At 41.4% G+C, this 13,080-nt stretch overlaps 1 protein-coding gene across 1 annotated transcript in view; it reads right to left on the reverse strand.

Moving 5' to 3' along the window:
- Nucleotides 1-804: 804 nt before the first annotated feature.
- The window catches only part of MXD1 (MAX dimerization protein 1), a 55,343-nt gene continuing 43,067 nt past the window's right edge, over nucleotides 805-13,080 (reverse strand). The window contains exons 7-8 of the transcript XR_008892292.1: nucleotides 5,595-5,745; nucleotides 805-998 (exon numbers count right to left, since the gene is read on the reverse strand). The gene's annotated coding sequence lies outside the window, so the exon portion shown is untranslated. The remainder of the gene's footprint in view (nucleotides 999-5,594; nucleotides 5,746-13,080) is intronic.

Raw genomic sequence — 13,080 nt, forward strand, 5'->3', positions numbered from 1 at the left:
GAATCCTAAATATGACATGCCCCCCACAAAGACCATTTCAGCAAAATTCTCTCTCCAAAAGCCAAATTTTGCTTCATCTCTTCTGAGCCTTGTAGTGCACTCGCAGAGCACTTTAAGTTCACATATGGGGTTTTGCCATACTCCAAATTTGGGGGGGGGGTGCTTCTTCTCCTATTACCCATAGGGGATAAGATGTCTGACCGTGGGGGTCCCGCCGCTGGGGACCCCCGCAATCTTGCATTCGGCATCCACCTCTTGAGCTGCACGCCACGTTGCCAGCTCACAAACTGCCAGGTGCCCCCCGTCACGCCCGCTCCCATAGACTTGCATAGCGAGAGGGGGGGGGGTGATGTCACACGGGGGCGGAGTCGTGACGTCACGGTACTCCGGCCCCTGTGGTCGGCACCCGGCAATTTGTGAGCTGGCAGAGCGGCATGCAGCTCAACGAGGTGGGCGTCAAATGCAAGATTGCGGGGGTACCCAGTGGCGGGACCCCCACGGTCAGACATCTTATCCCCTATGCTTTGGATAGGGGATAAGATGCCTTAGGGCTGGAGTACCCCTTTAAGGCTCACTTAATGGGGTAATTTATAGGGGATTTCTCAAAGACAGGACCCTCGAATCCGCTTCAAACTTAACTGGCCCCTGAAAAATTCAGATTCTGAATGGTTGCCCAAAAGGTTCAAAAAGCAAGAACATGTCCACTGGGAGCTTGGAGTTCCCCAACTCTTCTAGCTGTTATAGCTATAAGAAAACACATTTTTAATGTGAGGATCTAAGGGCTCAAAGGGCGAACCTGAGAGAACATCCAAAACGAGGTTTAGATCCATTGGAGGAACTGTAGCCTTGGTGGTGGATTAAATCTTACTGCACCAGAGATGAATCTCTTAACTAAAAGGTCTTCTGCGAGCTTCCAGTTGAAAAAGGTACTGAGAGCTGTGGTCTGTACCTTTAAGGTATTGGGACTCTCCTGTCTTTCCAGTCCTTATAGCAGAAATCTGAGGGTTAAAGGAATATTCGGTTGAGACAAAGGATCCACAGAATAATTAGCAAATCGCAAAAAAGCTCTCCAGGTTTTACAGATATATAGAGGAAGCGATATCTTTTCTACTGGCTGACAGTATTGATAAATTCCTCAGAAATTTTTTTCCCTCTAATATCACCCTTTCAGCATCCACGCTGTCAAATGGAGATGAGAGGATTGCGGGTGATTAACCGGACCCTGGAATAGCAGGTCTATTCTGTCTGGAAGGACCAAAGGATGAAAAATAGACATTGGGGAAGATTTATCAAAAACTGTGCAGAGGAAATGTTGACCAGTTTCCCATAGCAACCAATCAGATCGCTTCTTTCATTTTTGAAAAGGCCTCTGAAAAATGAAAGAAGCGATCTGATTGGTTGCTATGGTAACTGCACTGCTCTCCCTCTACACAGGTTTTGATAAATCTCCTCCATTGTCCTCAGCAGAACGAACCATGGTCTTCATGGCCAAAAAGGTGCTATTAGTAAGACCTGAACACAAGAATCCCCTGAATGGGTTAGGGTCAAAACCATATAGAATCTATTGACCAGGGGTAACCCCCTGATCACAAATACCCTTATTAACTCCCACCCCTAAAACTTAACTTTTATTAAATTTTAATTAATATGCAATCTATTATAGTGGAGTCTATTAAAACCACAGTCCTATAGTGTGTTTATCAGTCTAAATATGTATATTTCCACAGACACCTTTGTTCATGTCTTGTAAGTAAACATTCACCAGTGGCCTGCAGTTACCCTGGTTAATTGTATTAATAGCACACTGTTAGGGCTGCAATTAAAACCTAACACTGCCCCTCTACATGTTTCGTTACATCAGTAGCGTCCTCAGGAGGAAACTGGCATCAACCTGTTCACACACCTCTCTCTCTTTTTATGGGCACTCTAAGCATGAATGTCCCGCCCTCTGATTGCTTCCCGGCCAATCAGAGCGGTCCCTCGCACGGCTCCATAAGATTATCTCATCTGTGTATAATTACCTTCTAATACATCCCATCTGAATAACAATGTTGGGATGTATTAGAAGGTGATTATACACAGATGAGATAATCTTATGGAGCCGTGCGAGGGACCGCTCTGATTGGCCGGGAAGCAATCAGAGGGCGGGACATTCATGCTTAGAGTGCCCATAAAAAGAGAGAGAGGTGTGTGAACAGGTTGATGCCAGTTTCCTCCTGAGGACGCTACTGATGTAACGAAACATGTAGAGGGGCAGTGTTAGGTTTTAATTGCAGCCCTAACAGTGTGCTATTAATACAATTAACCAGGGTACCTGCAGGCCACTGGTGAATGTTTACTTACAAGACATGAACAAAGGTGTCTGTGGAAATATACATATTTAGACTGATAAACACACTATAGGACTGTGGTTTTAATAGACTCCACTATAATAGATTGCATATTATTTAAAATTGTATAAAAGTTAAGTTTTAGGGGTGGGAGTTAATAAGGGTATTTGTGATCAGGGGGTTACCCCTGGTCAATAGATTCTAATTAGTAAGATCTGAACACGACCCTGTTTTATTTTGTTCAGGGTTCGAGGAATTAAACGCAGAGGAGTGAAGGCGTATGCTTTTTCTTTTGCCCATGATTCAGAGAAGGCGTCTACTGCCAGCGGGTAATCTAAAGGATTGAGGGAGAAAAATCTGAGGTTTCCTGTTTTTCCACAGATCTGTTGAGAGCTTCCCAAATTTTTTTTCAACCATAGAAAAAATGTATTTGTTTAAGGCCCATTCTGACTGGTCTAACTGAACCCTGCTCAGATAATCCGCTACTGTGTTCTCCTTACCTTTGAGGTGGACAGCTGAGAGGGAAGCCAGATGAGATTCGGCTAATAAAAAAATTTGTGAAGAGAGGTTCTGTAGTGTCATGGACCTTGTTCCCCTTGCTTGTTCAAATAAGCAACTGCTGTGGTATTGTCAGAATTAATTACTACATCTTTGTTTTGAAGATGAGGAATCAGAAGAGAGCTGTAGTAGAGCTGAGAGTTCTTTGTAATTTGATGATGAATTGATCTGAGAAGGAGACAATTTGTCCTGAAGAAAAATTTGATTGAAGACTGCCCCCCCCCCCCCCCATCTCCATGGACTGGCATCCGTGGTCACTGAAACCCTTTGCGATGGGGACCAGGGTACGCCCTGGGATAAATTTATGGGGTTCATCCACCAAGTTAAGGACATTCTTGCTTTGGAGGAGATGACAAATGGAGATGACAAATTTCTGATTTAACGAGGATACCTGGCCATCCCAGCTGCTGAGGATACCTGCTTGACATAGCATGGACATAGCTTTTCTTATTGAGCAGACATTTGTTAAAAGTAAATCTCCTGCCCTTTCTGAGATAACCTTTTTTTTTTTTTTTACTACAGGCAGGAAAGACTTTTGAATGGAGTCTAGAAGAATGACTAAGAATTGACAACTTTTTGAAGGAATGAGATTTGACTTTTTTAGATTTAAATTCCATCCAAAAGAATTTGGAATAAAGAAGACCTCCTGTAGTTGGTATTTTAAGATTGCTGCGGATTGGGATACAATCAATAAGTCGTCTAGGTAAGGGTCTATTCACACGGCAGAATTTGCTCAAGCGGAATTCCGCTTGAGGAATTCCTCCTCAAATGAAAGCCCAATACACTTCTACGGGAGTCCACACTCCCTTGGATTCTGCACATAATCCGCGGAAGCGGAATTAGGGTGGATGAGCGAAAATTCTGCCATTTGAATAGACCCTAAGGGATTAAAAGGATGTCTTTTGTCCTTAGGAAGGCCGCCACTTCTGCCATTACTTCTGTGAAGAATCTCAAAGGGTAGAGCTCGGTATTGCAGATGTGCCCACATTCCATCTATAAAGACCGCTACCCTCAATTTTTTTTTATGGGAACTGTGAATAGGGATGTGATAATAGGCATATTCTAAGTCTATAAAGGCCATGAAGCAGTCTGGGTACAGAAGAGGGATTGTTGAGTTTAACGTTTCCATACAAACATTTTTGTAAGTAAAAAATGTGTTCAGAGCTTTTAAATTTATAATTACCGTTCGGTTTCTTCACTTAAGAGAGGGGAACAAAATACCTTGCCCTCTTCCTGTGGAACAACAGGAACTAAGACTCTTTTTAATAGAAGGGTTTTTGTCTCTGACACCATGGCATTTTGTTTTAATGGGTCTGCCACTACCCCAGTGGGAAGAAGTCTGCCTGGATGAAAACAACGGAATTCTAGATGAAGACCTGCACGGATTGTACTTAAAACCCAGAGGCTGGAGATGGCTTCCCAGGCCCCGACGAAACCGGACAGATGCCCCCCCCCCCAACTGGAAGGATGGAAGGATGGCGTCACTTTTGAGCGTCTTCAGGTTTGGAACCTTTGCTGAGGTTAAACAAGAATCCTTTCTCCCTGGTAGGGACTTAAAATTGTTTATTGTCTTGGGGTCTATGATTTTGCCTCTTATTTTGTCTTCTCCCATGAAAGGACTCAGAAGATCTAGCCAGGAGTTGGAACCCCTTTTTTTAATCAGAGGCCTTCTTTAGAACATCATCTAAGACAGGACCAAAAACATGGTTGTCAGTACACAGAATAGAGCATAATCTACCTTTAGAAGTTGTATCCCCTTTCCAAGGTGTGAGCCAAATGGCTCTCCTTGCAGAGTTGGAAAGGGCAGCAGCACGGGCAGACAATTTAATAGAGACAGGAGAGGCGTCAGCTAAAAAATCTGCCGCTTTAGATATAACGGGAAGGAGTTGAGGATCTAATCTCTGGGAGTTTTATCCACTAGATAGGTCCTACGTTGAGATAACCATACTCTCAGGGACTGAGAAGGGATCGCTGATTTATTTTTTTTCTGTCATTTTAGCTAAAGGTGCAAAACTGGAAGAGCTCTATCCCAACACTTAGTATCGGCATCCTCAAAGGGATATTTCCTTTTAAGATAGCTAGGAAGAAGGGATCTTTTGTCAAGGTTTTGCCATTACTTATCAATAACTGTTTTAATACTTTTATGTACATTAAATGTGCGGATTATTCTGAGATTAAGACCTTCACACAAAGCATCCTCTGCCGTAACACCTCTTTAGTGTCTGCTAAATTCATGGACAATCTAATAGTTTTAAGTAATTGGTCAGTGTTGTCTACAGAAAAAAGCGACTTGGCCCCCAATTCGTCCTGATTTTCATCAAAGATAAATTAATGGATAACATTTTGCCATCTTCTTTCTGAATGGAATGGATAAGGGAGGAGGCAGCCATCCACGGAAGAACTGCTAAAGTTTATCCTAGCTAGAGGATCCAAGAAGTCCCAGATTTTTAAGGGAAGACTATTTCCTCACGAATCATCTGTCTTAGACTCTTTGCAATAGCTGATGATTCTTGGGCCACAATAACCTGCACATACGCTGCACAGATCGTCTTATTATAAGAGGGGTCTAGGGGTTTCTTGTATTCTGCACATTCCCTGCTATGTGATTTAGAGGAAACTTTCTTGGCCCTAGAGGAAGAAGCTCCCTATGGAAAAAGACAATACCCTAATTGGCTAACCAAGTGGTAGAAAAAGGAATGGTCTTACCCATCCGCAGAACACCCCACCGCTAGTACCGGGCCTTCTTGGTAAGTCATTGTCCGTTGCCTGCAGGATCCGACATGGTGACAGGCTGGAGAAATTATAGGTGAAGCACCAGGTCTCACCCTTGGATGGGTAGCAGTGTACTGTATCCCTGCTGTGAGAAGATACAGATTGGGGAACAGAGAAGCAGAGGATTAGCGCTGCGGGTCACAAAAGCGCTGCGAGGCAGACTCCACTACATCCCCTCTGCGGGGATGAACACAGAAGTGCCGAGGCCCACACTTTACTACATCCCCACTGCGCTTGGACACATATCGCTGCAGGGATGAAAACAGAAATGCAGGGGCCCACAATTCACTTTATACCTGCAGCGTTATGTGTCAGAGCGCAGCGGGGATGTAGTGAAGTGCGCCCTGCTCTGTTCCCTGATCTTGCTCCGCCTCCCCAACTTTTCTGTTCCCCGATTTGTACCTTCTCACAGCGGGGATACAGTTTGCTTCATCCCACTGTTAGAGTAAGGAGAGTGGGGAGATTGTAGAGACCTGTTTCCGCTGCATAGGCACCCAAACAACCAATAGTAAGGGGCGGGTGTGCGTGTCTGAGCCAATCACAGTGCTTCTCATGACTCAGCACTTTTGATAAGCTGTAGGGTCACATTCGGCTTCAGGGCACAGTTTTTTTTCTAAAAAAATTGTGAAAAAGAGAAAAAGAAAAAAAAAGTGAATAAATGTGATTTAACCCCTTCCTGAATAAAAGTTCAACCACCTTTTCCCCATTTAAAAAATAAATAAATAAATATGTAAAACAAAAATAAACATACAGTCATGGCAGTAAAGGTTGGCACCCCTGAATTTTTTCAAGAAAATGAAGTATTTCTCACAGAAAAGGATTGCAGTAACACATGTTTTGCTATACACATTTATTCCCTTTGTGTGTATTGGAACTAAACCAAAAAAGGGAGGAAAAAAAAGTAAAATCGGACATAATGTCACACCAAACTCCAAAAATGGGCTGAACAAAATTATTGGCACCCTTCCAAAATTGTGGAAAAATATCAACAATCTCAAGGTTACAAGTCCATCTCCAGAGATCTAGATTTGCCTTTATCCACAGTGCACAACTTTATCAAGAAGTTTGCAACCTATGGCACTGTAGCTAATCTCCCTGAGCGTGGAAGGAAGAGAAAAATTTGTGAAAGGTGTCAACGCAGAATAGTCCGGATGGTGGATAAGCAGCCCCAAACAAGTTCCAAAGATATTCAAGCTGTCCTGCAGGCTCAGGGAGCATCAGTGTCAGCGGAGGATTACCAATGGATTTTGGGTCGCACTGTACAGCCCAGCGTCAGAAAGCTAGGTTTACGTCTAAGATCCTGGGTCTTTCAGCAGGACAATGACCCCAAACATATGTCAAAAAGCACCCAGTTATGGATGGCAACAAAGCGTTGGAGAGTTTTGAAGTGGCCAGCAATGAGTCCAGATCTAAATCCCATTGAACACCTGTGGCGAGATCTTAAAATTGCTGAGACCTGGAGCAGTTTGACAAGGAAGAGTCGTCCAACATTCCGGCTGAGAGGTCTAAGAAGCTTATTGATGGTTATAGGAAGCGACTGATTTCAGTTATTTTTTCCAAAGGGTGTGCAACCAAATATTAAGTTAAGGGTGCCAATAATTTTGTCCTGCCCATTTTTGGAGTTTGGTGTGACATTATATCCAATTAGCTTTTTTCACTCCTTTTTTGGTTTAGTTCCAATACACACAAAGGGAATAAACATGTGTATAGCAAAACATGTGTTACTGCAATCCTTTTCTGTTAGAAATACTTCATTTTCTTGAAAATTTTCAGGGGTGCCAACATATACGGCCATGACTGTATTTGGTATCGCCGCGCGCATAAATGTCATTAAACCACACGGTCAATGGCGTATACGTAAAAAATTCCAAAGTCCAAAATTGCGTATTTTTGGTCACTTTGTATACCCTAAAAATCACATACATCACATGACATCACATACAGTACTGTACTGTAAATACACAGACGAATCGCACTTTGATGCTGCCTTCAACATACGATGGGCTCTGAGAGGCCATCATATGTTGAAACGATTGTATGTCGGGGGACCACTGTATTTAGAAGAAGAGCCAGGGCACCGTGTGGGAGATTGCGGGGGGACACAGAAGTAAGTGCCCCCCCCACCCCTGATCTGACACTAAAGCCCTATCCTTTAAGGGTAGGTTTACATGTTTTGGCTGTACACCACCAGATCATTTGTGGCGTACTTCCAAAACATGATGTGGACTTATATAATCACCTTATGGTAGTAGCTATGGTCGCCCAGGACTGAAGATGCTGTTCTATGACAAGACATCTCCAGTTCAGGCTATACAAAAGCACAACAATGAAAAACAAAAAAACTCCAACAACAAACTAAAAATACAGAACTTCAAGAGTCACTGTAGTAATTAAATATTTTTATTTCATTTTTGAACAGTTTAACAGTACAGAAGTATTTCCATATACACAGCAAGTTTTTATGTTTTTTTTCTTTTTATCTTCTAAAACGTAGATTCTAAAAATGAATGTGCTGAATGCAGTAAAAAGCACCATAATGTGATCTCACACAGCGCTCAAAAACAAAACAAAAAAAATTAGATTAGGAAATAAAAGAACAAAAATAATTAACACAGACAATGTGGAAAACAATTAAAAGGAGATTCTCTATGTACTATTCCTGTGCCTGCTGCTTTTTTTTTTTAAACTTGCATTTTTTTTGGAAGACTGGCGAAACAAAATGAAGGTGACATTCATAGTAGGTAGGATGGAGGAACGAATAACAAACATGGCTGCCTAACAAAGTAAGTGAAACAAGGCAAATAAATATTTGGATCTTGCGAGCTGCAGAATTCACATGACTTTTACTGTTTGTAGCCTACTAGTGGGGCATTCATCGACCCGTTCTACAACCCTCGTACAGATTACGGTCTATGGAACTCTACTTGGGTTAGAATATTGCACTGCCTTCTTGGACAAGAGAACATTTCAATACAGGGACAAATACGGTCAAACCGCCTAAAACGTACTATACTGCTATATTATATACATTTTTTATTTATTTTTGCATTCTTTCAAACTCTCCAAATGCTTTTAGATCTTTATAAAAAGGGAGATTCATAAATCTAAGTACACAGAATAAGCAGCAATGAATTTCCACCAATACATTGAGCATACAGGAATAGGCAACCAATGGTTACAAGCTTGTTGGACAAGAGCAGGCAGAACCATTAGTTTATCTATATCAACCATTGAGACTCAATATATCTTATATAGGGGTAAGGGTGGGGGGACAGAAATTTGATTGCATTCATTGAGAAGCTTGCTCTACCACCGAGGCACGGCAATTCACATTTATAATAAATGGAGAACAGCTTGCAGAGGTCATAATGAACTTTGTTTCAAGAAATACATTTTGGTAGAAAATGCGCTTTATCGAGACTTTAGAAATTTTATTATGCAATAATATAATTGCAGGCACTTGCCTCAACTTAAAACTGTTCAGATACAATATATATATATTTTTTTATTTTCATCTTTAAAACTGAATACAATGTAGATAACCCATTCACAAAAACGGGGTAATACAAAAGGGAAAAATTAACATAAAAAAAAACCAGAACAAAGCTATAAATACAACAGATAACACACCATCAGAAGTGCCATACTGTATTGTTTTACCAATCCTAAGTGTTAAAATTTAGGCTAAAGTGGGACCCTTGTCCCTAGCTGCCCGAATGCCACTTTAAAACAGAAGGATGGTAATGACCTGACAATGATCTGCATTCAGTCACGATGTGGTGTTGTGGAGTTTATAAGGCAGAGAAAGGAATATGTATGCAGGTAATGTAATGGTAAACTAAATCAAAAAGAGCAAACCATAAGATTTCATAAGGGCCGGATATGATTAAGTACACACACTTAATAGTGTAGGTAGCTATTTTGTAGGTTCAATAAACTCAAAAGATTGCCTAGGGCCATGCCCACAGATCCCTCCGTCCATTGTGCAAACCATCATGATGGTACGGAAGTCTATACACCCCACCTAAAAAGTGATGGATAAATTCTCATGACAAAAAATTATTTGGGGCCATTGGGTCAACCTACCATATGCAGAAAACATTAAGGGAACATAAACTTTAAATAGGAATTGCTTCTTAAAATATTTTTTATCTCCAGTAGGCCTCAACCTTAAACATTTTAAAGAAGAAATAAAAACTACATGTGATCCCATTCGGATAAGACTGACACCTTTTGTAAATGCATTTTGATAGGGAATAAAATCTACACAGCCTTATGCACCAAAGCAAGCGCAACCAAAGCTCAGCTTACATGTCCCAAACTGCTGTAGGCCTATGGGGTTTCATAAAGACTTACTGTACCCACGCGATTTTAGTAGATTCCAAAAACCCACATCTCAATAATTCCACCATATTTGTGCACAACGAACCCATGATGGTACAGAAATGTAAAAATCCAGCCTAAAAAGTCTCAGCAATTTATATTTTAAGATGAATGGTTATTATATAACACCATAATACACCAACACTTTAGCCAGTAAAGTTTTGGAAAATCCCTATTAAAATGTAATATAGGTCTATCAGGATTAAAAAAAAAAAAAAAAAAAAAAAAAACTGGAGCGGCATCAAAGAAGGGAAATAAATGAAACATATTAAAGAGTCACACATTCCTCATTGTAATCTGTTGGAAAAGACATTCTACCATGTCTACGTGAAAGAACATGCAGTTTGGATAGAATTATTGCAGGCCTTCAGAGCTTGGTCAACATACTGGTCTTACAAAAGGAAAGGACATTGGCCAATAACAGTTAGTGACTCAGTGATGCTGGTAGGCACATTACAGGCAAAAATGTCTTCCAGTCATGGGTGAAGAAGTTGCTGTTGTGTAAAGTTAACATTAGCTTCCTTTCTCTGTCTATGCAAGGCAAAGCTAAAGTAGTGTGGTGTCTGAAGGCCTCAGGCTTGGCAGCTTTTAAGAAGGACATCCATTAACTTGAAAGCTTAGAGTTCATTTCAAGTAAATGTGTGCAAGTGTGTGTGTATGGGGGGGGGGGGGCTGTAGATTTAATAAGAATCATAAAGACCCATCGATGGCCTACATGCAAGAGAAGAAACTATTCCTTGGCTTGAACTGATGATGTGAAGAACGGTGAACTGGGATCCCACTTCTACCACTGCTATGTGGAATTAAAGGATGATTTATGGCAAGTGCCATGCCCCAAATATTGGAATTTACCAAAGGACAATGAAGGTTTTTGGGAGTTCTGCAAAGCTCTGCACCCCTGGGATGTTCTCTTCTAACAAGTGGGAGGATTCATTAAGGCCATATTCACACTATTGTCAAAGGCTCTTCGGTAGTTCCATCAGATTTAAAAAAAAGAAAAGTGCAGCATGCAGTGCCTATTCACTGCACCAAAATGATGGACACAACTATGGAATCCGGAAGACACTGCTGGTCTTTATCAATGGATGGATCCTGCACTGGTGTCATGGTTTCTATTATAATTGAAACCAGGCCTGCAGTGTGAACAGAGCCCAAGGTGGGGTGCCAATTCAAACATACAAGTCTACTAGGTTGCTTTGAATACTGGTTTTGCTCACAAGTTGGCCAGCTCTAATGGCCACACTCCTCCATACCACAAGACACCGTTTATGAACGGAAATTAAGTGCAACACACTTTTTACTTAGTTTCAAGTTTAATTTCGTTTTTTTTTTTTTTTTCTCTATCCACTGGTCATAAACTTAACCTAAAGAAGCTAGTTCTCCCACAACAAGAATAGTGAAAACAGCTAGGGACCATTAATGGACAAAGATTTGCCCACAAGGGCTGCCTTTAAAGGGTTACTCCAAGCTAGTTCCGAACGCTGGGTGCGGGCTTCGTGACGTCATGCTGTCCCCTCAATGCAAGTCTATGGGAGGGGGTGTGACAGCTGTCACACCCCCCTCCCATAGACTTGCATTGAAGGGTCGGGCGTGACATCACGAGGGGGCGTGGCAGCCCCCCGAAGCCCGCACCCAGCGTTCAGAACTAAATGTTCCGAGCGCTGGGTAGTGGAGTAACCCTTTAAAGGTGTGTAAAATTAAATTATCCATGGAATATGTTCCCTTTTATCTGAATAGCCTCAAATACTTGTGTACATCTCCAATACAAAGGGTCTCAGTGCATTGTGCGGTCTACAAACACTGTTTGATGCTGAGACATGAAAAGATACAAATGGACCCTGTAAGCCGCATGTTTTTCTGCTCAAATATATTCAAACAAAGGAAAATAATTTAACCTTTGTGGGTTATTGCACTATGAGAGGCACATAGCTGGGTAGGTTTCACCCTAAGCGATACTCTGGACAGTAGATGTAATTCCTGCATCACCACTGTATAGATAGCAAAAACTGGAGGCATTCCCATCAACTTGCCTATCTATCTTGAAGTCCAGGGCCACCTCAAGTTCCTGTCATACATAGTAATGTACAAATACTAACACCTGCTGAACAGACTTCTTTGACTCTTAACCTTACAAGTCCCTGTTGTCCCTGAGAATGATTCATGTCTAATAAATTTGGTAAACAGGAAAACAATTTTTTTATTAAAAGGGAATAGCCAACCAAAGAAAGATGGTAGTTGGTAACTTTAGTCACTCTGCAGGTGCCTAACATTCACCAAGGCTCCAATGTCTATACCTTGCTTCTTCTGAGGTCATCTAATGTATTATTAACAAACTCACACAACGAAACACAATACAAAGATGTAACGCATATAAAAGAAAAAAAACTATTGCCATTTCATACTGGTCCTCTACAATCGGAAGAGGCAGCTATAGTGTAGAAGACTGAACCAATATTCTGCCTATCAATTCAATAAAAAATTAGGGATATCTTCTGTCGAATTGATAACCTGCATTCACATGAATATTGCTTCTGCCCACGGAATGGCTGCTACCACCGTATACAGGACAAAGTACTTTAATCTCAAAAGGAAAGACCCCTTCCCACCCCCTACCACCACCACCAACACCGCAGCTGGATTGGATATGGTGTAGTGTTTTTGATGGACAATTGGCACAGTGCTGGCACTGTCACCCCTGAGCCTTTTAATGCTTCATCGGTGTCTCATGCGAGGCATCCCCTTACCGATTGTAGACAGTGCTGATAAACTTAACATAGAATAGCAGCAAAGAGAAACTTTTTTTAAATTTTTTTTTTTGTATTTAAACCAGCAAAGAGTATTTATGATACTGGTAAAGGCAAGATTTGCCATTGACTTGCCTATCTCAGCCTGGCAGAGGAGCCCAAAATAACTCAACAAGGCTTTGTCAAGTGAATGGATTCTGGACCATACCACTATCGTTTCTTTAGCGTAAGAAAAAGGAAAATACGGTAAGGCTACAGAGTAGTTAAAAGGTGTGCTAAAGTCCAGTGTGTAC

Source organism: Hyla sarda, chromosome 4 (assembly GCF_029499605.1).
Source record: "Hyla sarda isolate aHylSar1 chromosome 4, aHylSar1.hap1, whole genome shotgun sequence".
In the NCBI taxonomy this organism is placed as follows: Eukaryota; Metazoa; Chordata; class Amphibia; order Anura; family Hylidae; genus Hyla; species Hyla sarda.